This window comes from Mustela nigripes, chromosome 17 (assembly GCF_022355385.1).
Source record: "Mustela nigripes isolate SB6536 chromosome 17, MUSNIG.SB6536, whole genome shotgun sequence".
NCBI lineage: Eukaryota > Metazoa > Chordata > Mammalia > Carnivora > Mustelidae > Mustela > Mustela nigripes.
Window position 1 is genome coordinate 14730376 of NC_081573.1, and position 23091 is coordinate 14753466.

The 23091-nt window shown below is 44.5% G+C and overlaps 1 protein-coding gene across 1 annotated transcript in view; it reads left to right on the forward strand.

Moving 5' to 3' along the window:
- The window catches only part of FBXO17 (F-box protein 17), a 99366-nt gene that overhangs the window by 625 nt on the left and 75650 nt on the right, over nucleotides 1-23091 (forward strand). The window lies entirely within an intron of this gene.

A 23091-nucleotide genomic window follows, 5' to 3' on the forward strand; every position in this document is an offset into this window, starting at 1 on the left:
TTTGAGCTGGGCGCCCTAGGCAAGTTACTTAACCTCGCGGAGCCTCGGCTTCTTCACCTGTAAAATGAAGAGAATAATAGTACATACCCTAAGGGCTGTTGAGAGGATTAAACCAGATGAGGCATGAAATTTCATGCTGAGAACGCTGCCTCCTGACCCAGAATAAGGGCTGGATAAGAATCAGCTTTTTTATTATGATGAATGCATGAACTCCAGAAATTGCCCTGGGGTCTAGGTGGGAGCCAGTGAGAATTTTCCTGTAAACCTTCATGGGCTGTTTGAAGGTTGAGAGTGGTTTACCACAAAATATGTTTGGAGGTTCCCCCAGCAGCAAGAAAAGACTGGAGGGTCCAGGTTTTTCATTGTTCTCCCTTCCTGTCAGTAGATAAAATGACCCAACCACTTGGCTTTTTTAATTCAAAGTATAGCAGTTTGGGGCGCCTGGGTGGCCCAGTCTGTTACAGGTCTGCCTTCGGCTCAGGTCAGGATCTCTGGGTCCTGGGATAAGTCTGGCACATTGGTGTCATCATCGGGCTCCCTGGCGGGAGTCTGCTTCTCCCACTCCCTCTGCTGCTCCCCTTGCTTGTTTTTTTTTTTTTTTTTTTCCTCTCTCTCTCTCTCACTGCCTCTCAAACAAACAGAACCCACAAAGTATAGCAGTTCCGCCTGTTGGGTACACAGATTTTGGACACTGACTCGGAATCCAATGCTACTGAATTATAGAAATATTTTTTATGGAAATCTTTTTTTTAAGTATTTATTTAAGTACTCTTAATGCCCCAGGTGGGGCTCAAACTCATAACCCTGAGATCAAGCGTTACATCCTTTTCTGACTGAGCCAGCTAGGTGCCCCTAAAAATATTTTTTAAACAAATGTGTGTTAAAGTAAGATACGCGCTGCTGCTTCTTCTTCTTCTTCTTCTTTTTTTAAGATTTTATTTATTTATTTGGCAGTCAGAGATCACAAGTAGGCAGAGAGGCAGGCAGAGAGAGCCTGCTGAGCAGAGAGCCTAATGTGGGGTTCCATCCCAGGACCCTGAGATCATGACCTGAGCTGAAGGCAGAGGCTTAACCCACTGAGCCACCCAGGCACCCCATGTGCTTCTTTCTTAATGCATTAAGCTTCGAGATCTACGCAGGTTCCAAAAATTATCGTAACTCGCAAGTTTCAGTGAGTCCTAAATGACTGTAGTGGGATGTGAAAGCATCTTTTTGACCGCTTGCTTACTTGCTTGCTTGCTTTCATTTCAGAGAGAGAGGGAGTGTGGGGGGAGGGGCAGAAGGAGAAGGAACAAGAATCTTTTTTTTTTTTTTTTTTTTTTTTTTTAAGGAACAAGAATCTTAAGCAGGCTCCATGCCTAGCACAGAGTTCCCTCTCATGACCCCGAGATCACGACCTGAGCTGAAATGAATAGTCAGACACTTAACCGACTGAGCCACCCAGGTGCCCCTGATTCCTTCTCATGGCAGAGCTGGAAGTCTGCAAATAGGACAGAAGGACACGGTAAATTTCAATCGTAGCAGTTGTTCTTAAATCATACCCTCTTGAAAATTATGGAGGACTCCAAAGAGGTTTTGTATATATGGGTTATATCTACTGTTATTTGTCATGTAAGAAAATTAAAATGAGAAGTTTTTTAAAACACAAGAATACACATGCATACATTCCATTAGCTATCATATCAATGATGTCTTGACCCGTCAGGCAGCCTTGGAGAGTGAAAAGGACAAACACATTTTAGCATTATTGTGGAAAGAGTTTTGACCTCATCAAGTCTCTGGAAAAGGTCTTAAGGATTCTCAGACCACATTTTGAGGACTACGGAGTTACAGGGCAGTAAAAGCGAAGAGGTCATTGGTTTTCCCACCCAAGTTCATGTAGCCCCTGAATTCCACCTACCAGCTCCGATTAAAAGCCCCACTACAATTATGCCTGTTGGTCTGTGATGCAGGGGATGAAGGCTCCCAGGTCCCTTGTGGCCCCTCCCACCCCCTCCTGCTCAAATCTCAGCGCTCCCCTACTCTCAGGACAAACTTAGAACCATTTCCTCTTCCTCTTTTCAGACAGCTCTGTGTTTTAAGAAATATACTTCCAGTTCTCTTATTTCTTCTGCTCCTAGTGCTGGAGAACAGAACATCTAATCTGGATTACCTCTAGCTTGAGCATTGACTAACTTTGGCAGGTTACTGTAGCTCAGTTTCCCCTTTTGTTGCATGCCAATAATCATAGTAACAGGCTTCTAGTGTTGCTGTGAAGATTAAAAAAGGTGACAGATATCAACAGCTGGGAACAGTGCCTCACACAAAGCAAGTGTCGCCTGCACGCCTTCCAATTATTATTACACCTTAGGCACCTGGGCTGCTCAGTGTAAGATAAGGCTGTGACAAACTCGCTTTTCCAAATCATTTAAAAATTATTTGAACCTTCTTTATTTTGAAATAGAATGTACTTACAGAAAGTCCCTGAAATGTAAATAGCCTACTTAACAAATTATGACAAAGGAAACATGGGTAACTGCCATCCAGGCAAGGAAACAAATCCCACCAGCTTTCCATAAGCTTCTTCCCACCTCTGCCCAGATTCTACCTTCTCCCTCCCTGAGGAGGTACCCACCTGATTTAGGACACTGGACATAGGTTTTGCTGCCTAAGGATGCCTTCTTGTAGACTGTTTCGTTGTGCCCTTTTCCCACGGGATGTGAAGAATATAATGCCATATGACCTCTTGGGTTGATTGTGAAATTCGTCTGGGCTGGGTGGGTGAGTGCCATCCGCACCTTCTCGTTGCGGAGTCGTCGTCCGTGGTGTGAAGACACCACAGTACATTTATATGATTATATACCAACAGTGGATGGAAATGAAGTTGTTTCCATGTTTAACTCTTGCAAATAGCATTGCTATATATATATATATATATATATACACACTATAATTAGTGCACATTTTGTTCTATTATGTTCACAACATAGAGTGGACTTATATAATTGTCCCTTGAGCAACATGGCTTTGAACTACACGGGTCCACTTACACATAGACTTTTTACTGTACAATAACCATGTTTTCTCTTCCTTATAATTTTCTTAATAACATCTTCTTTTCTCTCACTTACTTGGTAAGAATATAGAATATATAGAATATAGTGCATATTACCTACAAAATGTGTGTGAGTCGGCTTTATGCTATTGTAGGGCTTTCAGTCAAGGGTACACTATTCTTAGTTACCTTCTGGGAGAGTCAAAAGTTATACTCAGATTTTCAACTGCATAGGGGGTGGGGCTCAATGCCGTTAACCCCTGAGTGGTTCAAGGTCGAACTTACTACATATTTCTATTGGGTGAGAACCCAGGATTAGAATGGCTGGATCCTAAGGCATATATGTTTACCTTTAGTACATACAACCAAAGAATTTTCCAAAGTGGTTGTAATATCATCTTCTCCCTCCACTCGTGTTGGAGCATTCCCACTGCTCCCATCCTAATCAACACTTGGCATTGTCAGGCATTTTGTTTTGAGCCATTCTGGTGGATGTATAGTGGTAGCTCATTGTAGTTCAAACTCGCATTTTAATTTGCATTTCCATTGAACATCTTCTCAATTACATATTGGCCTTTTGACTGTCCTCTTTTGTGATGCGCTTGTTCAAGTGTCTCGCCCAATTTTCTTTCTTTTTTTTTTTTAAGATTTATTTTAGAGAGAGAGAGCATGGAGATGCGTGTGTATGAACAGGATGAGGGGCAGAGGGAGAGAGAGAATCTCAAGCAGACTCCCCACTGAGCTCAGAGCCCTACATGGCCTCGATCTCACAACTCTGAGATCATGACCTGAGCTGAAATCGAGAGTCCAGTGCTCAACCTACTGAGGCAGCCAGGCGCCCCCCATCTTGCCCAATTTTCTATTGGGTTGTCTGTTTGTTTTAAATGACCTTTCTTTTTTTCTTTCTTGAGAGAGTGTGAGTATGCCCACATATGCACCAGTGGTGGCAGGGGGAAGCAGAGTTAGAGGGAGAGAGAGAATCTCAAGCAGACTCCCTGCTGAGTGCAGAGCTGGATTTCACAACCCTGAGATCATGACCTGAGCCAAGATTGAGAGTCTGATGCTCAGTTGACTGAGCCACCTAGGCACCCCATCTTGCCCAACTTTCTATTGGGTTGTCCATTTTTAATAGTAATTTTAATTTTTAAAAAATTTATTTATTCATTTATTTGACAGAGGGAGGGAGAGCACATGCAGGGGGAGAAGGAGAAGCAGACGCTCCACTGAGCAAGGAGCCCCATGTGGAACTCGATCCAGGGACTCTGGGATCATGACCTAAACTGTAAGCAGATGCTTAGCCAACTGAGCCACCCAAGTACCCCTCCATTTTTAAAAAATGGTCTTTTTTTTTTTTTTTTTGGAGTGAGAGAAAGTGCTCATGTGCTTGTGAGCAGGGCGAGAAGCAGAGGGAGAGAGAGAATTGCAAGCAGACTCCTGAGTGTGGAGCCCAACACAGGCTGGCTCTCACAACTCTGAGCCGAAATCAAGAGCTGGTCAATTAATCACCTAAACCACCCTGGTACCTGGCTGTCCATTTTTTAAATGGATTTGTTCTTTATATGTGCTGGACAAAAGCCATTTTTTAGTTGTTTGTTCTATGAACATTTCCTATTGTATAGCTTGCCTTTTCATTCTCTTAATGGCATTTTTTTAAATAAACAGAAGGTCTTAACTTTAGTGCAGTCCAATTCCTTGATCTTTTCCTTAGGAATAGTTTTTTTTATGTCTTGTTTAAGAAACATTTCCATAGCTTCAAAATGTGTTGCTCTTCTCTTATGTTGTTTTCCAAAAACGTTATCATTTTGCATTACATTCAGGTTGATGGTCTATCTGGAACTGACTTTGCAGTGTGTGGTGTGAGGTAGGGTTTTTACTTTTGTTAAAATAATACACATGGCTGATAAAACTCAAGATAAATCAGTCTACTTTCCTTTTTTTTTTAAGATTTTATTGATTTATTTATTAAAGATTTTATTTATTCATTTGACAGAGATCACAAGTAGGCAGAGAGGCAGGCAGAGAGAGAGGTAGAAGCAGGCTTCCCGCCGAGCAGAGAGCCCGATGCGGGGCTCGATCCCAGGACCCTGAGATCATGACCTGAGCCGAAGGCAGAGGCTTTAACCCACTGAGCCACCCAGGCGCCCCATTTATTTATTTGACAGACAGAGATCACAGGCAGGCAGAGAGGCAGGCAGAGGGAGAGGAAGGGAAGCAGGTTCCTTGCTGAGCAGAGAGCCCTACTTGGGGCTCGATCCCAGGACCCTGAGATCATGACCTGAGCTGAAGGCAGAGGTTTTAACCCACTGAGCCACCCAGGTGCCCCAAATCAATCCACTCTCTAGGAGACTCCTTTTAAGAAGAGTAATTTTCCATTATGGAAGTAAATCATCTTATCACTGAAAAGTAAGAAATCAGAGACCCAGAAAGGTTTACCAGTTCAGAGAACTGACAAACCTGGATTTGAATCCTGAAGTCTTGACCTTCAGAGTCTCAATCCCTAATGTCTGCCACGGGCATAGCCGTGCCTACCTTGCAAGTGCTTGCAAAGATACAGCACGTAAAGCCTGTAATACCGGGTGGGGCATAAAGAAAGAGCTCAATTCATAGTAGCTGCATTGAGTAACAAACGATTTTATTTAATCATTCAGTGTCCATTTACCCCTAAGCTACCACTGGTGACAGTGGGTGCCCCTCCTTGGAGCATTTTTTTCTTAGAGACTGGATCTGGGTTGAATCATGATCATACCATAGTCCTATATTATTTTTATGGGACTCTTCTAAATATTCTTTTATACTGGCTGCATGATATTCCAATGGATAACATATTTCACCCAGACTAAGGAGAAGCAAGATAGCAGCAAGGAGTAAAAGCCAGGGATTTGAAACCAGATGGTCCATGTTCAAACCCCACGCCAGCTTTTAGTAACGATAAGTCTTTTGCCTCTCTGTATCTCAAATTCCTCATCTGTGAAATGGAGATAACATACCCTACTGTATATCTGACATGTTTTAGAGGATTGATGTGAGAACCAAGTGAGTGAGTGGAAGTAATGAAAAGAGTGTTTGGTGCCCACTGAGTCCTCAAAGACTTTGTTAGAAATATTTCAGGATTTTGAAATTCACTGTAGGAAAATAAGACGGATTAATGGCTGGACAGAGGAATCCATAGATACGTGATGAAAGCAAGAAGAGTAAGAGGTTAATGGTAGAATCCAGGTGGTGGAAACGGGTGTGTTTCTTAGGCAGCTATCTAAATGAGAGTATTCTTCTCCGCCACTGGCATAGCTCCCTCCTTCTTTCTTTCAGTTTTACCCAAATGTCCCTTTGCAGTGAGGCTCTCCTTAACTTTCTTTTTTTTTTTTTAAAGATTTTATTTACTTATTTGACAGAGAGAAATCACAAGTAGATGGAGAGGCAGGCAGAGAGAGAGAGAGAGGGAAGCAGGCTCCCTGCTGAGCAGAGAGCCCGATGCGGGACTCGATCCCAGGACCCTGAGATCATGACCTGAGCCGAAGGCAGCGGCTTAACCCACTGAGCCACCCAGGCGCCCCTCTCCTTAACTTTCTAATATGAAATTGAAACCCACCTTTACATACCATTCCCAATCTCCTAAGCCAGAGAACTTTTTCTTCAAAGAACAAGATATTAAATAGTTTAGACTTTCCCGACCATATGGTCTCTGGCAGAGTTACTCAGCTCTGTGGTTATAACACAAAAACAGCTATAGACAATATATAACCCAACGAGTGTGGCCGTGTTCCAGTAAAACTTTATTTATGGACAATGACATGTGAATTCCATGCAAATTTTATGAGCCACAAAATCTTCTGTTGATTTCCTTTTCCCAACCATTAAAAGAAATAAAAAGCGCTCCTAGCTTGGGAACTGTACAAAAACAAAACAAAACAAAATGACGGTCCAGATATGATCGAAAGGCAGCGGGTTGCCAACTCTGCCCTGAGTTCACCCTGCCCAATATTTTCACATTGCACTCACCACCCTCAAACAGACTAGAATACCCATGTTGTCTCTATTGTTTAACTTTCCCACTAGACTGTCAGGTTCAAGAAGGCCAGGATTTTTTGGTTCGTCTGGCACATGGTAGGTGTACAATAAAGATGTGTTAAGTGATTGCACACATGAATGAATCTTCACAATTGGGAGCATGGGCTCACTCTTTACATCCATACCACCTTTCTCGCCAGGAGTAACCATGGCTGTTGCCCATCCCATAAGGCCCCACTGCTTCAAGAGACCCAAAAGTGCTAGATCCAAGACTTTGAGATTGGGAGGAAGAGACAAGCAGAGACAATTTCCTTGCATCCCAACCTTTGCACTCATTCCTTCATTCTGCCTATGAGGTCATGTGTCAGGGGACCTGTGAGCCACCGGAGGTGACGGGTGTGACCAGGGCACAGCTCACCTCCCGGGAGATGCCACTCTGCCTAAAATTATGGTAGGAAGGAAGTGTGACTCATCCTCTTGGATATGGAAGCTTCCTGTGATGGGCCCAGGGCAGCCCCCCTGAACACACAGTCTCCCGCCCACCTGAGGTTTCATCCTTCTAATCATGGCCTGAGCCAGTTGGGTGCTCACTGTGTGTCAGCCACCATGAGTGTCACTGTGTAGATTCCATGCCCTTCCTCAGAGCCTCCTGCTCCAGAATGGGAAACTGAGGCTCAGAGAAGTGAACTCCCTTCCCTGAGATCACCCCACTAGTAAGAAGAAGAGCTGAGATTAATTTCCAGGGCCCCCTGCCTCTGGGGCCTTCACCACTAGGCTCCCCCATCTCCATTCATCCCTCTGTCCAGTGACATCAGCCATCCCACACTGGATTTCAGGCCTCAAATCCAGCGGCATCTCCCAGCACTGTCCAATCACAGGGTAGGAGTGATGGGAATTCCATAAGATCCAGAACTGAGGTCTGGGACAGAGTAAACCCTCAGCAAATGTGAGCTCTCATCCATCTCTGCCCAACTATTTACTGTACTATTGTTTGGCTACATTTTCCATCGGAGTCATGTTGGAGGGGTGGGGGGAGATTGACTTTAAAGTCAACACATAAGAGTTAAAAACAGATGTTATTGAAAATTACCTTTTAAAAACTCTTTACATGTCCTTGGGGTGCCTGGGTGGCTCAGTGGGTTAAAGCCTCTGCCTTCCGCTCAGGTTATGATCCCAGGGTCCTGGGATCGAGCCCCACATCGGGCTCTCTGCTCAGCGGGGAGCCTGCTTCCTCCTCCTCTCTCTCTCTGCCTACTTTTGATCTCTGTCTGTCAAATAAATAAATAAATAAAATCTTTAAAAAAATAAAAATTAAAAAAAAAAAACTCTTTACATGTCCTTAAAAAAAAAAAAGAACATTTCCAGAGTACTCAGCGGGTGCTAGGGTGTCATTCTACGTGCTTTAAATCACCTAAGAAGGCTGTGAGGTAGGGATTTTCTTATACCCATTTCACAGATAAGGAAAGCCAAGCATAAAGTCCTGCCTCTGAGTAAGCCACCACATAGGTGGGGCTTGATCCTAGGATCCCAGGATCATGACCCGAGCCAAAGGCAGATGCTTAAGGAGCAATTTAGAAAAAGCTTGAGTTGAGGTTGAAATCTGAGAACACCGCTGAACATGTTTAACTTGCATTTGGGATCCATGATATCTTAAAAATTGTTATTATTGGGATGCCTGGGTGGCTCAATCAGTTGAGCAGCTGCCTTCAGCTCGGGTCATGGTCCCAGTGTCCTGGGATAGAGTCCCACATCTGGCTTCTTACTCTGTGGGGAGTCTGCTTTTCCCTCTGCCTCTGCTTGCCACTAGGCCTGCCTGTGCTCCCTCTCTCTCTCTGACAAATAAATAAATAAAGTCTTTTAAAAAATAGATATTATTATATACTAGAGCACAGCTACTGCGAGAAAGGTGTTTGGGCTATGAGAACGACCTAACAGAACATTGAAACACATGTTTATTGAGAAGAATAGCCTTTAAGGATTTGGTTTTGTTTTGGAAGGGAAGATTTTCCCTGAGAGCACAGAACTGAATGCCTGTGACGTGTGTGTTCACTCCAGCTGGGAATGTCATTAGTGGTAGTAGATTCCTATCCTACCCAGCATTGTGTGAGATGCTGCCCAGATATTGTATTACATTTCAGACAACATAGCACAGTGTATAAAAAAACCCTTATGGAGGCGTCTGGGTCGCTCAGTTGGTTGGACATCTGTCTTCGGCTCAGGTCATGATATCCAGGTCCTGGGATCCAGCCCCACATCGAGCCCCATGTCGGGTTCCTGGCTGGCTCAGTGGGGAGAGTGCTTCTCCCTCTCCCTCTGCCTCTCTCTGTGTCTCTCTCAAATGAATAAAAAAAAAAAAAAAAAAAACTTTAAAGAAATGACTCTCAATAGACCTTTTAAAAAATAATAATAACAAAAAAACCCTTATTTACAGCTTAAAGAATAATAGTTTAGAAGCCTGCAGACTCATCACCTGGTAAGGAACCAGATCATTATCAGTGCCTTAGCCCCCAAGTCACCTATAAACATTACCATGGCCTCTGTGTTCACTTTTCTCATTCATTTATTTATTTACTTGACAGAAAGAGAGAGAGAACAAGAGCACAAGTGGGTGAGAGGGAGAAGCAGGCCCCCCACTGAGCAGGGAGCCAGATGCAGGGCTTGATCCCAAGACCCTGGAATCATCACCTGAGCTGAAGGCAGAGGCTTAACAGACTGAGCCATCAAATGCCCTGGACTTTCCTCTTCACTGCGCAAACACCTTTCTCATGGTAACTGTGTTCCTAGTATATAATAATTTCTATTTATCCACTATTATGGTTGAGTCTTTTAAAAATCATAAGAGAATGGAAACATGACTAGGAAACTTGGGAGCCCAGTGGCCTCTGAGGGACATGCCTGGCATCCCCTGGTGCTGGTGCTCATGCCTGAGCCTCTCCCTGCAGACACTGGGCAGCTCTGTAACCACTGTGGAGCTCTCTCCCAAGCCATGGGACAAATGGAAACAAGAACATGTTTTGTAGGAGAAAAAAGGGTAAAGATAAAGAGCCCTCTACCTATGGAAACGAAGTGTAGACTAGCCCCTCGTAAGTGGAGGTTCTTGGAAGAGGATGAGCTGAACCATATCCAGGTCACAATCTGGTGGCAGCTTCCTTGAGATTCTACACAAGCCTCATCTAGAGAATTCAGTGGAGGAGGGCCTGAGCAAATGCTAGAAAGCACATCGCTAACCATAAATGAGTTTTAACTGTCAGGGCCAGAATGTGGGCTGCATCCTGCAGGCCAGAATGTGGTCAGCTCTGAGTTTTCCACTTTTGAGAAAACCCCCAAGCCTTCCACAGCTTTCATGAGTGGGAACCAAACAGCCCATTTACTGGGAGAGAAATGAATCTCCTCAGTGAATCTGGGAGCCAGTGGTGGAGGGAGAGCTATGTCTTGGTCTGGGCCAAGACATGTCAAATACAGACAAGAATGTGGTTCATGTCTACCCAGCCGTTCTCGCCTCAGGTTAAAAATCAAAATGAAACAAATAGTACAGTGGCAATTGGCATGCCGGGGATGACAGCCCTCAACATGAGTGTCCCTTGAGTCACATGGTCCTACGTGAACTGGTCGACCTCTACTCTTGATACTTGGATCCCAATTCGTCTTCTTCCTTAGTGATGTTTTCATTTTGGTGGAGCACCTCCTCTAACTTCTGGAGGAAGTTTTCTCAGGGGGTGAATTTTTTAAAGCTTTTGGTTCAGAAAATGTCTTCAACTTCCCCTCTGGCTGAATTGATAGTTTAGCTGGTTATAGAAAATGGTTTCCTTCAGAATTCTGAAGGCATATCTCCCATGTCTTCCTGTTGGCAGTGCAGCCCCAACTTAGCAATGGTTTAACTTATGATTTTTTGACTTTACAAAAGTGCAAAAGCAATGCACATTCAGTAGAAAACTATATTTCAAGTTTTGAACTTTGATCTTTTCCCGGGCTAATTTTATGCAGTATATGACCCTCTCGGGAGGCTGGGAAGTGGCAGCAAACAGCAGCTTCCAGCCAGCCCTGTGATCATGAGGATAAACAACCTATACACTTAGAACCATTCTGCTTTTCACTGAGCTGCCCAGGGATCCCCAGAGTGTGGTTTTCGAAGTTTTCTGACTACAGTTCAGAATCAGAAATGTATCCACATCACAACCCAGCCTGCCCACACATCTGCGTATTTGTTATTTAGTTGGAAGTTTTGCATAACTTGTGCGAGATTCACAAAACAGCACTAGCTGAAGTGGTCTCTTTGCTATTGTTTCTGTTTTTGGATTCCCGTCAAATCTACTTAATCAACTTCAAGATCTTAGCAGATCCAGTGCCTCCTTTGCTGTAATAAATAGATATTTTCAAATTTTTCTGCACAGAAATATTTTTAAATTTGTGTTTTATTCAACTTGAGTGAGACATAATTTACATTACAATTACAAGGCAACAAGCTATTTTAAGTGTGCAGTTTGATGATTTTTGGCAATTGTATACCACCCCAATCAAGGTAAATAACATTCCCATCGCTCCAGAAAGTTCCTTTGTGCCCCATTGCAGTCAAACCTCTCACCACCCACCACCCACTCCCTGGGGGTAACTATTATTCTTATTTGTATCACCATAGACTAATGTTACAATAAATATTTTTAAATGCTCCTTTTACTACCCTGAAATAAAATGTATGGGTAATATAACCTACCCACATACAAATGCATTTTTTTCAAATCAAGATAATGCCCTTATTGTAACATAAAGAAAAAGAGGAAAGTAATTTGTAATACAATAATGAAAGACTCAGGCCTGATTGAGCTGCAAGACATAACGATGGGGTTGGGGGTGTGTGCTAGGAGCAGAATCTTCCTGAATGTTCCCTGGAATGCCACAAACAAGACAGACACAGTATACTGTATTCGCAATACAAAGAACCCAATGGGGAACAATGAACAAACTTCCCTTGTTGTTCACCAGTATTTGCATTCCTGGAAAATGTATAACTCTGTTTATGAGTCAATGGAGCTCAGTACGGGACTTGGGTAATTATAAACAGGTTCTTTACCTCCACCAACGTCTCATGGGATGTAGTGTTGGACTGTCTGTCTGGGGTGCTGTGAGAAGGGTATCCTGGTGCCCGGGTACCCTGGTCCCCTGTCTGGGAAAGGAAGTGCTGGTGGCTCCCCTAATCCTTGTAACAAAAAACCTTCCTCCAGTCTCCCAAACACCCCCTGGGGAGAGGTAGCCACTCCAGAAATGATTCTTAACCACAATTCCCAGGGTGCTTGGCTGGCTTAGTCAGTAGAGCATGGGACTCTTAAAAAATAAAATAAAATAAAATAAAAATAAAAAATAAAATAAAATAAAAGCCACCACCTCACACCAGTTAGAATGTCTAACAAGTCAGGAAAGGACAGGCATTGGCAAGGACGAGGAGAAAGGGGAACCTTCCTACACTGTTGGTGGGAATGCAAGCTGGTGCAGCCACTCTGGAGAACAATATGGAGGTTCCTCAAAAAATCTGAAAGTAGAGCTACCCTATAACCTAGCAATCGCACTACTGGGTATTTACCCCAAAGATACAAATGTAGTGATCTGAAGGGACATGTGTACCCTGATGTTTATAGCAGCAATGTCCACGATAGCCAATCTATGGAAAGAACCCAGATGTTCATCATCAGATGAATGGATAAAGAACATGTGGCACATATTTACAATGGAATACTATGCAGCCATCAAAAAACCAAAATCTTGCCATTTGCAATCACATGGATGGAACGGGAAGGTATTATGCTAAGCGAAATAAGTCAATAAAAGAAAGACAATTATCATCTGATCTCACTGATATGAAGAATTTGAGAAACAAGGCAGAGGATCATAGGGGAGGGGAGGAGACGAAACCAGAGAGGCAGACAAGCCACAAGAGACTCTTAATCTCAGGAAACAAACTGAGAGTTGCTGGGGTGTGGGGGAGGGATAGGGTGGCCGGGTGATGGACATTGAGGAGGGTATGTGCTATAGTGAGCACTGTGAATTGTGTAAGACTGATGAATCACAGACCTGTGCCCCTGAAACAAATAATTCATTATGTGTTAATTTTAAAAAAAAAGAAGAAGAAGAAAAGAAAAGAACCACAGTTCTGGAGCACCTGGGTGTCTCAGTCAGTTAAGTGTCTGCCTTCCGCTCAGGTCACATGATCCTGGAGTCCCAGGATTGAATCCCACCTTGGACTACCCCCTCAACAGACACCCTGCTTCTCCCTCTCCCTGTACTTCTTCCCCTGCTTGTGTTCTCCTGCTCTCTTTGTCAAATAAATAAATAAAACATTAAAGAAAAAGTTCAGGGGCACCTGGGTGGCTCAGTGGGTTAAAGCCTCTGCCTTCAGCTCAGGTCATGATCCCGGAGTCCTGGGATCAAGCCCTGCATCAGGCTCTCTGCTCGGCAGGGAGCCTGCATTCCCCCCTTTCTCTCTGCCTGCCTCTCTGCCTACTTGTGATCTCTGTCAAATAAATAAATAAAATCTTTAAAAAAATAAAAAAGTTCACCTAAAACCTTTTTACTCTATTTACATCTATTTAATTTACTTGTTCTTAAGCTGACCCAGGCACAAGGGCCCACAGCGACCCCCTGACTGAATCTAGAAAGCCCCAACAGGCTACCCACCTCAAAATATCCATAGGCCCTAACTCACTGACAGGTTACTTACATATAACCAGGCCCACTTACCAAAGAAGGGAGAATTCCAGGCATCCCCAGACGTCCAGGAAGATGCTTTAAATATGGCTCCCACCCCTTGCTCAGTAGGGAGTCTGTTTCTCCCTCTTTCTCTGCACCCACCTTGTGCTCTCTCTCTCAAATAAAATAAAATGTAAAAAAATAAAATAAAATACGGCCCCCACCCACTACCTCCTGGCAGACAGCCTCTCCTCTGCTGTCTGGACGGCCTCTCCCTTGCCTGTTATTCAATAAACTTCTAGGGGCACCTGGGTGGCTCAGTGGGTTAAGCCTCTGCCTTGGGCTCAGGTCATGATCTCAGGGTCATGGGATTGACCTCCATAGGACAATCCCTGCTCAGTGGGGAGCCTGCTTCCCCCTCTTTGTTCTGCCTCCTGCACCACTGCTGGCCCCCCACCCCAACCTGATTGGGTCAACCCACATTTGGGGCAACTCATCCAATCAGGAGAGACCTGATTGGAGGCTATGTGTAGACCCCCCACAAAGACTTATGAGGAGCGCCTGGCCGGCTTAGTCAGAGGAGTGTGCAACTCTTGATCTCGGGGTCCTGAGTTCAAACCCCACGTGGGGTGTAGAGATTACTTAAAACATAAAAACAAAAGCTTTAGGAGACATCAGATGTCCTATCAAATGCTGGTAACTCTGAAGATGATTAAAATGTCTATTTTTAAGGAAGCCAAACTTGAACTAGATTTTCTTTGATAAAGATGAGCCGAGATCACATGGGCCTGAAGACTAGTTGGCTTAAGTTTCTATCACATTTTAGAGAATTTTTTATGAATACTGAAGTCATGTGAGTGTTTTATTTGTCTTCCAGCCAATTAAATAGGGGTCTTTTTTTTAATAAAGATTTTATTTATTTATTTGACAGACAGAGATCACAAGTAGGCAGAGAGGCAGGCAGAGAAGAGGAAGCAGGCTCCCTGCTGAGCAGAGAGCCCGATGCGGGGCTCGATCCCAGAACCCTGGGATCCTGACCTGAGCCAAAGGCAGATGCTTAACCCACTGAGCCACCCAGATGCCCCTAAACAGGGGTCTTTTACAAATTAATTTTGACAATACCACCCGGAGGTAGAAAATCACACACCCACAACACACACATACATACTAGGAGACACAAACATAAAAACACAAATGAAGACTTTATGGCTTCCACAATCTTAAGATTTCTTATTAGCTAAGGTTCCAAATGAGCTTCCCCCTTTTATTTTCCTTCTAATAGGAATCACTTCCCTGAAGTTCAATTTCAACATTTATATCTCAAAGGCAAAGGGAAGAATGCAAGTTATAAGCCTTTTAAGGTTAATAGCAGAGGTTTTGGAATGTGGGGGGGTAATAAGTGAACTTCCAACTTCCTCTAGAGCTGAAGATAAGGACAGTTGCTCTCAGTTCCTCAAAGAATCAGGTTTGCAACTTAAAATGACCTTGTAGGTTATCCTCCTCCAAGGGCTTTAGAAGGTTTTCCTTTCCTTCTGGGTACAGAGTTTTATTTTAGCTTAGGGAGAAGGCCTTTAAAAATGTTTCTACCACGCTCCACAATTTGGCTGATTTCTGACTACAGAGCTCCTTTATCGTTTTTTAGCCAGGTCCAGCAGTAAATATTTCCGGCAGTATATAACAACGCCTCGGGCTCTGGAGGCGTTCCCGAAGAGGGTACTGGGGAGATTTCATTTTCCTCTTTGTTCTGCATACTACAGACGGAGATCTGGGAGAAACTGACTCAGGCGCCAATTCTCACCCTTAGCTGGCTTCTGCCAGTCTTTCCAGAATCCCATCTGTAGTTCTGATAGTTCGCAGAATTTGGCAAGGTTGTTCATTGTTAATTTCAGTTTTCCCTTGGCTGTTTAATAAGAGAATAACATAGCAGTGTATCAGAAAATTCCTCGGAGCCCTGGTCATCTTTGGGGCCCTTCTTTTGATGCAGGCAGGCCAAGTCCGAGGACCCCGGTGGGGGGCGGGGGGAGAGTCCCGCAGGACCAGCCAAGAGGGACCCTTGGCCTCTCGCAGGTTGGAACTTGAATGTGAGCCTGCAGGAAGTGAGAGCAGAGTTTACTGAAGATATAGAGAGAGCAGATAAACAGACAAACGTCTGTCTGGGAGACTCAAAAAAGAAAAGGAGAATGAGTCCCGACTTTTCCTTAGGGGGTTGGGGTTTTTATTGAGGGCGGTGGTCTGGTGTGTGTCCTCCCAGGCATCCAGTAACTGGTTGAACAAGGAGTGCTCAGGTGTCTTCCTTAAGTCAGGTTTGCCCTAGAGGCAGGGGTCTTGGCATCAGGGTGCTTAGAGTCAATGGTCTTAGAGAATATTCATCACGACCTGACCCGGTTAGCCCTTAGATGTTAGCTATGGTGCTAGAAGACCCAAAGAAATCATGAACACCTTGACCTTTACAAGGAGGACATACATTAAGGTGTGTGTAAAGTGGGGGTGCAGGTCCTCAAAAGAACAGAAGCAAGAAAAAAAAGGAAAAAAATGGCTTTTTTTCATGGGATCCCTTCAATTTCCCTGTCTCTGAGGGTCAACAGGGCGGGGATCTGTATCAAGTTGACCAATTTTTGTTTACAGTTGAGTAAACGCAATTTGCCCAGGAGATTTACTAAAATGAGTGCTCAGATACAGGAGGAGAGAGGGAAACAATAAGAGTTATGTCGGTCTTACTGTTTTTTTGTGTTGTTGTTTTTGTTTGTTTTGTTTTGTTTTAGATTTATTTATTAAAGAGAGAGAGCATGAGCGGGAGGGGAGGAGGGAGAGAGAGAATCTCAAGCTGACTCCGTGCTGAGCTTGGAACCCGACGTGAAGCTCGATCCCGCAACCCTGAGTTCATAACCCCAGCTGATATCAAGACTGTCGCTTAACCAACTGTGCCACTCAGGCACCCTTGTTTTTTGTTTTTAGGTACCTGTCCCATTTTCAGGTTTTCATTAGTGGATCTTTTGATGAAGCCCTTTTGGAATTTTGCAGGCTCTTGGAGGCCCTAGCACACCAGCTAAAATAGATATTCCATTCTGTTTGGCATGGAAGCCTTGCTTTTACTCGCACTTCTGAAATGGTCTTACCTAATTGCAATGCTCCTCCTCACCGCTGCTGTCCTCCTAGGCTGTAATCCCTCCGAGGGGCCGTCAGCGGTTTGGTAGGACCCCAGACACACATGGGGTGTACCCCACATTTCTGCCAGATCTTAGTTCTGGGCCCCTGACCTGACTGTTCCCAAGCCAAGTTCTCAGGGCACAAAACAAGCTGAGTAAGATTGTGCTGCCTTTTGTAGATATTTATAGCTTCCGGGACCACAGTTGTTAGACGTAAAATAAGGAGGTTTACTGGAATTTGGTGTGGCTAACTCTTTAGGATTTAAGGATCCCATTATTTTTTTTTTTTCAGCTAAACCTTTGGATTTTTCAGAGCCATCTTAATATGTAAAATGAACGTGCTACCAGATTGGGTGGTGGGGATGGTGTCTTATAGTGTAATTTGTAGCACAGAAGCTTTCGGTTTTTGTTTATTTGAGAACAAGAGAGAGAAAGAGAGAGAGCACAAGCAGGGGGAGCAGCAGAGGGAGAGGGAGAAGCAGGCTCACTGCTGGGAAGGGAGCCAATGTGGGGCTTGCTCCCAGGACTGGGGATCATGACCTGAGCTGAACGCAGATGCTTACCCTACTGAACCACTCAGGAGCCCCCAGAAGCTTCTTAAGGCCAGCAGGTGACTTAATGTTGATCTTAACTCTTCCATGAACACTTATCCTAGCACAACAGTCTTCTTAAGGTGATGAGTGCTGTAACAGCTCTTAAATGCTTGACCCGTGCCCAGTTCTTGTGCCTTTTTAACTTCTGGGGTTCCCATTAACAACTAACCTTTATTTACACAAGGGAAGTCAAACACATGCACCTTAATATATCAGAAATAACCAAGAGATACCACTACATCCTGGCAAACAAAGGCCCTGCGTGCATCACCAAACAATTCTCACCCTGGATTTGTTTCCAAGGTTCCAGTGTAACCTTGAATTAGTGAAAACCCCAGGGAATGGAGAACGAAGAACTGCCACCAACAGTTCCCACATGGATCTTGGGATAGAATCACCAATCAGTTGAGAATTGTGGTCTGAAATCAAGGCAAGGGGTTTGAGCTCTGCCAGAACTGTCCACTAGCTTCAGGCTGACCTGCGTTGTATTACAAAGCCAACTAGATTGGGAGTTGTATGTGGACAAAGAGAGTGGAGCTCATATGGCCAGACCCAAGTCTGTCTGCCCAAGCAAAGCAGAGCCAGTCACTGAGACACCAGGTATGTGACAAGGAAAGGGTTTATTGGAGACCCAGCCAAACTAGGATGATAAGGAGATGGGAGGGCAAGTCTCAAATCTGCTTCCCCGAAGGGGGAGAGAACAAGTTTTTTTAGAATCATAGGGGGAGATGACAAACATATTGAGGGCTGGTGAAATTATGACTAATGAGGAAAGATGGAGCAAACAGATATGTAACATACATCCCATGTTCACTATGGGGTGGTGACTTAATACCCAAACAATGCAAAATTCAGCCCCTGATGACAGGAGGTTATCTTAAGACCAGTAGAAGAGCCTACAGGCGTGCTTGGAGAGCGGGTGTAAACTGGGTCAGATCTTGGGCTCTTTATCTTGTTATCTGGGGAAAGGAATGCAGGGCCTTGCTTGTTCCTAGGCTGCGCCCATATTGGTTGACCTTGAGTCCTGGTTTCTGCAGAGACAGCTAGTGGATTTGTAACTGGGGTCTGAAAAGACACCTTAGCACATCAGTGGGAAACAGTTCTCTAAAAAACAAGTTTTAGGGCGCCTGGGTGGCTCAGTGGGCTAAAGCCTCTGCCTTTGGCTCAGGTCATGATCCCAGGGTCCTGGGATCCAACCCCATATCGAGCCCCACTTCAGGCTCTCTGCTCAGCAGGGAGACTGCTTCCCTTCCTCTCTCTCTGCCTGCCTCTCTGCCTACTTGTGATCTCTGTCAAATAAATAAATAGAATCTTTGAAGAAAAATTAAAATTAAAAAAACAAATTTTAAAGTTTCTGCTAGCTTCAACCCCATTAACTCTATGGGTTATGTTTCACTCAGAACCAGGAGGAATTTACCCACAGAACAGTGATTCAGAAGAATCAAAGTGTTCACAGAGTCCCATGCCTGTGTTTCTTGTCCCCCAAATGCCATCAACAGTTCCCTTCAGATCCCACTGCTGCCACCAGATATGTTAAAAAGACAAAGTTCAGCTGAGTCAGTTCAAAGATCTAATTGGCTTTATTCAATGGTTCTTAAAACAGGCAACACCCCTTCTAGCAAAGAGAAACGTGCTCCAAAGGGTTGCAGAAAAGGAATGTTTTTTTTTTTTTTAAAGATTTATTTATTTATTTATTTATTTGACAGAGAGAGAGAGAGAGAGATCACAAGTAGGCAGAGAGAGAGAGAGAGATCACAAGTAGGCAGAGAGGCAGGCAGAGAGAGAGGAAGGGAAGCAGGCTCCCTGCTGAGCAGAGAGCCTGATGTAGGACTCGATCCCAGGGCCCTGAGATCATGACCTGAGCCGAAGGCAGCGGCTTAACCCACTGAGCCACCCAGGCGCTCCAGGAATGGTTTTTTAAATGCAGACAGGGAATGGGACAAAGAAGGCATAATCTTTAAAAACAGGTTTGTTCTGAGCAAGTCTCCTTCCTTTGGGGGATGAAAGGGACTATCCAGTGGATTACCTCCCTAGGGCCAACCAGGAAACTCCAGGCTGACTGGTTAAAGATTATATTCCTGCCGAGTTTGAATCTGCAGTTAGGTTAGGTGATGTGGGCTTAGCACAAGTGACTCCATTTGGAGCCTGTGTTCCTTTTTAACACCCTCTTAGGTTATCCAGCTGGGTCCTGCAAATTAATTTGGCCAAAGACAGATTAACAAGAGACGAACAGAAGTTTACCAATATGTGCAAAGCACATTGTACATCGGAGCACCCAGCAATGAGTAAGCCAAGGGAGTAGTTAGTAGACCTTTTATATATATGGGTTTATATATCATTTGAGGCTAAAACAAAGGAAAAGGGGTTTGAGGCTTTTGGGAGGGAGAGGCAAGGTAAGGGAAGGTGACCAGGGAAATCATCATAAACTGGGGTTTTTTTTGTTAGTAAGCTTTGCTATGCAGATTGAATCCTGCCTTCTTCGTTGATGACAATTGTCAAGATTCCTCCCGCTCCTGGTAAGGAGGGGGGGAGACCTCTCTACAGATGGAAATTTCCTTTATAAATATACATTTCCTTTGTAAAAGGAACTCTTGTGCCCTGATTTTAGAGCTTTCCCTACACCTGCTGCTTCTTGATGGCCTTTAGCTCAAAAGAAACTATATGCCGAAGAGGTATATTCAGGTGGCCCTCAAAAGACAGGTCAAAGAAGAGATTAGCTGCCTTCGTAGACAGATCTGTGTGCCACATAAACTGACATTTAGAGGAAAAGTTACAATCTCAATCCACAGGAGCAGATTTCTGTGTTCTGTTGTGTTTTGTTTTCATCCTGGACCAATACTGTGGTCCACTCAGGTGTCGTGAGTACCTTTGTTGATGATTTTGCAAAGTTGTGTCTTATCTATGGCTTGATTGCCAAGTCAATAGCCCAAACTATTGCCCAATGTTGTAAGATTTCACCACAAGCAGCTTGCCCCATAACTTCTGGTCCTAAAGGAAATCCTTTATCTTTTACTTCCTCCTTTTGTGGCTGCCAATCCACACCTCTGGAGGAAGGGGAATGAGGTAGTCATCCAGCTTGCAGGCGTTTTCCCTCATTCCTTCTTCCAGATCATTCTAACAAACCACAAATTCTTCTTAGATTTGTGATCCTTTTTTTTTACATTTTCCTGGAACCCCCCCCCCCCCCCAGGAAACATCCCTTGGCATCCCAAGGGCACTGGGTCAAGTGCCTGTTCCTGAACCAATTATTCCCAAAGGTGATGGGTTTCACTGGTTCGACTCATCAGGACCAGCCCCTCAGATGGAATCAGGCTCCCACCACTGTGCGGTCTCCTCAGTGGACAAGGGACTGAAAGGGAGTGGGGCAGCCTCCACAGTGCCCACCAGAGGTAGACCCAGGGGACAACATCTGATGTCTATGACAGCCTTTCCCACACGCCAGTCTGTTGCACTGGACCCCTGAGGTGGATGTGGGGTGGGCTTACACCATCTAGCCCACAGGAGATCAAGACCATTAGTTATGTACTTACGAGGACTGTTGCACTTAAGGGGAGTTTCAGGGAGACAATAGGAATAAGAACAAGCAAGCAGACAGCCCTGATGGATCCTCATCCTTGGTCAATGGGAGGTCCAGTGTGGTATGGAGTGGGGTCTATAAATGACAGATGACCACAGGTGACGATTTAAGTAACTGATAAAATAATCCATTTCAGATCAATTTCAGATCCCTAAGAGTCTATTCTCCTGGTACCACTTTCAATACCAACAACTATCAGTCAGGGTCCAAATATATCCAGGTCCCAGTCTCTGGAAACTATGAATCTATGAATGTTACCATACATGTGAAGGACAGCAGAATATGCCATCCCAAGTTATAAGTCTTTGGCATAAGGATTATTTTGAGCTGATGATTTTGAGAGAGACTGCAGACACAGCAAAAGCTCTGAAGACAGAGTTGAAGTGACCCTTTCGTCAGGGGAATTTACATTTATGAAGGATATCTCTAGGGGCACCTGGGTGGCTCAGGCGGTTAAGCAACAGACTAACTTTCAGCTCAGGTCATGATCTCAGGGTCTTATACAATGGAGCTCCGAGTCAGGCTCTGGGCTTAGTGGGGAGTTTGCTTGAGCTTCTCTCTCCCTCTCCCTCTGCCCCTCCTCTACTAGCTCCCTTGCTCTCTCAAAAATGAATAAATAAATCTAAAAAAATAAATAAATAAAGGAAATCTTTATGAGTAAGAGTGTCTCCCTGTCCCAGGAGGGAAAGACAACCGTGGGTCATAAGAGCATCTTATCACTGATGAAAGCACCCACTGAAGTTTACACAACCTTACCTTTGTCTAACCCGCTTTGTCTGGAACCTCCCATAACTGGCCTCCCCCCACACAAACCCACAAGGTCCTTTTGTCTTTTTTGTATTTAAGGTGGTGGCTTGGGCCATCTGAAGGAGTTACTTGGTTTCCCTGGGTATTTCCAATGTATGTATACATTGTATACATACATATGTATGTATAAATATATGTATACATATGTATACCGCAGGGTACACATGTGTATATGACGCAGGCAGGCCAGGTCTGAAGACCCGGGTTGGGGAGTTTCTCGAAGGACCAGCCAAGAAGGCCCTTGATTTTGCACAGGGTAGAAACCAAACACGAGCCCAGATGACTCAAGAGCAGAGTTTACTGAAGATCTAGAAAGAGGGCACATACAGATGGGGCATCTCAGATGCTCAGGAAGGAAGAGGAAACCAGATGGTCTCTCGGGCATCTAGGAATCAGCCAGAAGTCCGAACATGACAAGGGTCCAGGGGTCCTCTGCAAGTCACTCTGGCATTGACAGGTCTAGTGCCAGTTGTCTGGAATGTGCACATGATGGCCTCGCCTGGTCATTGTCACCAGGTCATTCCTTAGATATTATCTATTGTGCCAGAAGCCTCCAAAGATACCATTAACTCCTTGATGCTTGCAAGGGGGACATACATTATTTGTACTAAAAGGCATGAGGGTGGGGTGCCTGGGTGGCTCAGTGGGTTAAAGCCTCTGCCTTCGGCTTAGGTCATGGTCCCAAGGTCCTGGGATCAAGCCCCGAATCGGCTCTCTGCTCAGTGGGGAGCCTGATTCCTCCTCTCTCTCTGTTTGCCTCTCTGCCTACTTGTGATCTCTGTCAAATAAATTAAAAAAAAAAAAAAAACTCCTTAAAAGGGAGGGGGGGGGGGGCGTTGCGCACGTCAGCAAGAACAGAACCAGGAAAGGGGGCAAATAGCAAATTTTCATGGAATCCCTTCAGTTTCCCTATCTCAAGTAAACTTGATTTCTTCTTATTAATCTGTCTTTTATTACAGAGTCTAAGCCAAGGAATCAAGAGGATAAAGGGAAAATCTTTCCTCCCCTACATGTGGAAAGAGTGTCTTCTGCAGATGTGATGGGTCTTGAGATGGGGAGATTGTCCTGGATTGTCCCCATGGGCCCTAAGTGGGTCCCGGCTTGAAGTCAGGGTACCCACTCAAACAGCACTGCTGTCCTAGCTTAGAGGATTTGGGGGAAAGTGCTACAGAGTGCAACCCAGTTCCACGGGGATAGAAGTGTTTGCGCTCGGGACCCTCTGAAACACCCACCCCCCTATGTATCTCCATC